This window comes from Eufriesea mexicana, unplaced genomic scaffold (genome assembly GCF_001483705.2).
Source record: "Eufriesea mexicana isolate 0111107269 unplaced genomic scaffold, ASM148370v2 scaffold4710, whole genome shotgun sequence".
Classification (NCBI taxonomy): Eukaryota; Metazoa; Arthropoda; class Insecta; order Hymenoptera; family Apidae; genus Eufriesea; species Eufriesea mexicana.
Genome location: NW_016912705.1, coordinates 30,149 through 34,436, shown reverse-complemented (window position 1 = coordinate 34,436; position 4,288 = coordinate 30,149).

The following is a 4,288-nucleotide window of genomic DNA, read 5'->3' as shown; positions in this document are numbered from 1 at the left end:
ATGTTTACTCATACCTCAGGAATAGGTTATATGATTTTTAAAAACGTATAATTTTTAATAAACACGCTTTACAACACAAATATAATTTTAATATAATTATAATATCAATGCAAGATTTGTTCTAATATTTTCTTGATTGACGTTTTAATAAAAAAATTTTAATCGTTCAATGGGCCACTTTTTATTTCAAAGTATCTTGTAATTAGAGGTTATATTCAAAATGCCCTAACTGTCAATTTTCATTCAATTTTTACAATTGTAGTTTTACAAGTAATACAAACGCTTCGGTCACCAATGACCATCATGGCGTCAGAGGAGAAACCATGGCCGGTCATATACGACCAATGTGTCAGTTAAAGTGTTAAGCATTATTAATTGAATAACTTAAATATAATGTAGTAATTTTATTTTTCTAATTCCTCGAAGGTTCCAACAAAAATATTCCAAATGCGTTTCACTTTGATGCATTAGACGTTAATTACAAATTAAAAATGGCCAATTCCACGTACCATAAAGGAATAAACCCTTTAACCCTGTTAATCAGATACTAAAGATCGATGTTAATTGATATATCAAATTTAAAATTACCCAACGATGCGTAGAATGATAAGTAAAATAATTCGACGTCTTAATTTGCATATGATTTCGTATTTTAAAAATATTATCGACTTTATGGCAGAAAGTCTTCGAATTACTACTTTTCTGTAATGAAAAAATTGCCGAGTCAAAGAATGGATTTTACACGGAATTACACGGAATATATAATAAATAATTAAAAATAACAAATTGAAGGAAAGTTTCTAAATTAAAGAATACCAACAGCAACGTTGGAAATGCTAAAATTATTTGTCGTTATAATCCAAGCAACGTTCACTCTAAAAAATAAAATAATTTCCAAGTATATCGCTGCATTCGTTTCCAAAGGGTTGATATATATCCTGCATACATAACGCAGTATTGTCATCAGCATCCTCCAAACGCTCCAATAGAAGCGTACCAAACGCGTCTCGTTCCTACTATATAAAATATAAATCAAAACTGCCCGATTCCTCGTTCCAAAAAGGGATTAAGGTACGCCCTATACAGATAACACGATGCTATAATTCAACATCCTCTAATCTCAACGAAAACATACCAAACGTCTCACTCTCACTGTACAATATATAAATCAAAAGTGACCGATTGCTCGTAGCAAAAAGGGATTAAGATACACCCCGTGTAGATAACACGGGTATTAGAATAACCTCAGCCCATCCCCTCGTGTCCAGAGCTGTTTCGCGAATGACCACACCGCGCGACACTTACCAGCTGTGCCGCGACTAGCGCCGCTTTCGGCGGCTCTGGACACTACGCCACGGTCATTCCACGCATTGTGCACGCAACGGGGGACAGTTGCCTTAAAGTCGCAGACGTAATCGTACTAACGTGCCATCGGTGTCCCGTGCCGCGGCATAGACGTTTTATTAAATCAATCCGATTATACCGGGCCTGGGGAGTCATGTTTGCACAAAACAGACGTTATCGAGCACGTAATCTCGGTGAATGGAGTCGTCCAGCGTAACCGCAATTCCGTCGTATGCGGAAGCACGGGTATAATACAGGCAAGGGACCGCGTGCTCCCCTCTCCTCGGCCTGGGCCTCGACAATGCCACGCGGCAGGGTGTGCGGGACAGTGGGCACTTTGTGAGTCACGCGTCATCCACTGGTGCACCCCTCTCGAGATCATCATCAGCGACCCCTGCGGCGAACCTTCGCTACTTTCCTCTCTACTCTTTTTCTTTTTTCTCTTTTCTCTGTTAAACTCCACTGTACTATCCTGCATGGCTATCGAATTTTTTTTCTCTCTTTCCTCGTCTTCTGCTTGTACGATTTGTTTCGTATGCGAGTTGGAGAGTGACCGATTGTTATTCAAATAGGAATCATGATACGGGGATGCTGGTAGCCTGTGCCGCGGAGTACAGCCTTGATTTTCTTCTCGTTTTTATCTCATTTTTATCTCGTTTTTATCTCGGTTTTACGATACTTGTTGGCTGTCGGATCGGATCGGGCAGGCGTTTGAAACGTGGATGACAACGGCGTTTGATGGAGTGGATAGAATAGTCGAAATGGGTGGAGTAATGAGTTTGTATCGCCATATGTCATAATTTAACTTTTATCGGGCACGCGTACCGCGGTGAACGAGGTTAAAATAAATTCGAATTTGGCGTGGTGGGGATGAAATCGGGTTTGGAATTAAAGATATTGCGTGTTTAACGGCTGCGATTGAAATTTGATGACAGGTTTCCGGGGTAAAGCTCGAAGTGCTCGAAGAGTCGAGTGTTTGAAAAATAATGAAGAAATTTACTGCAGTACACCGTATTGGAATATTTATTATAATAAAAATACCGAAATATTAAATATTAACAAAATAATAAAATTATAATGTAATAGATTTAGTGGAATAAATTGTATTTGTTAATAATAGAATATACAATAATAGAAATAATAGTAAATACTAGTAGAGAGTATAGAAATAATAGTAATACTAAGAAATAATAGTTAATATTATTGTAGAGATAATTGTAGGGATATCAAAATATTAGCTATCACATTTATTTTATAACATTTTTATAGTAGTTAATATTAGTTAATAATAATTAATAGTTAATATTATTGTAGAAATAATTATAGAGATATCAAAATATTAACTATCACATTTATTTTATAATATTTTACATATTTTATAATATAATATATTAATATTCTAAGTAATATAATTAATATTATTTTAATATATTAACACGTTCTGTGCCACGTGTACCACCGATGGTACATGTTAAATTTTGAACGCGTTAATAATATTATAATATTATAATAATAATTTATTACTAATAATGTTATATTAATATAATTAATATAATAATAAAATGTGAAATAAATCATTCTTTATAATATTAATATATTTACACATTAGCAACATTGGTGTCATAATAATATTAATATATTAGTAATATTAGTGTACATTAATAATATTAAACATCCCAGTACAGTATTTACCATATTCCCTACAGCAATATTAATATACATTAATATAATTGCAATAAAATATATCATTATTTACAATAAAAATATTAAAATATTTTGGCAATAAGTATAATATATTCTAATAAAAAATTTGCTATAATTCCGTCGAACAATTTAATAGATATATTTCTATAGCCATTTTTCTGCAGTGTTATGCAATTTTTTTCTCATCTGCAAGAAAAATGAAGCCTTTCATATATGCTCGTAGTACAATATTCTTAACACTTTTGTTTAGCAATAGGAATAAATCGCGCGCGAGAGTACCCGTATTATGCAAAACATTGCTGATTTATTTACGTTATTGCGTTTTCATACGTGAAATATGAGTTCCATTACGCAACGAACGGTAGAAACTGGTCACTGGACCCATTGTAGTCGTACGGTAATGATAATCGACGGTGTGTACAGCACACTGGGCACTTTGTGAGTCATGCATCATCATCCGCTGCAACAACCCCAGGGATCATCATTGTCGACGATTCAGTTTACGCGATTTATTTTTTCCCGTTTCTTACCCTTTCTTTTGGCTGGTTGAGCCCGTAATCGATTTGCGAACAAGTCTATCAGAAACTGAATTATATACTTATAAACTCCGATGTAGGAGAAACTCGTTGGAACGGAAACTTCGATTTTGGCAAACGCTGCTAGACACGGCGAGAAATTTCGCTGTTCCAATTTCCCGCGAGAAATTTTCTATAAAATAACAAAATCGAGATAAATAGAACAGCACAAGGGTTGTAGTAGAAAAGTTAAGAATATTTATAAAAATTCTTGAATAAATTTGCTACGAATATTCGAGTCTTGATTCAAGTAATTAGCGAGGTGAGATCTGAAACACCCTAGACATTTATATTCTTGTTGATTTATTAAATTTTCATCATACAACTTGAACCACATTAAATAATGAAATAGTCAGTTAAATAATAAATTATTAGAATTTAATATTTTTATTTAATAAATTTAATATATAATTGGAAATTCAATAATGACTCAGAGTGTCAAGAATTTTTATTTTTCTAATTATATGTAAATATTTGAAATAGCTATCATATTATAATAGTTACACCTAAATGATGTTTAATAAATTATAATAGTAGGTAAATTCGAAATTTTTGCAAATAATTTGATGATTGTGTTCATATTCATAAATTATTAGAATCACTTATGACATTATAGAGTTAAATACAAAAACTAATAGATTCGAAATTTTTGCAAATAATTTGAT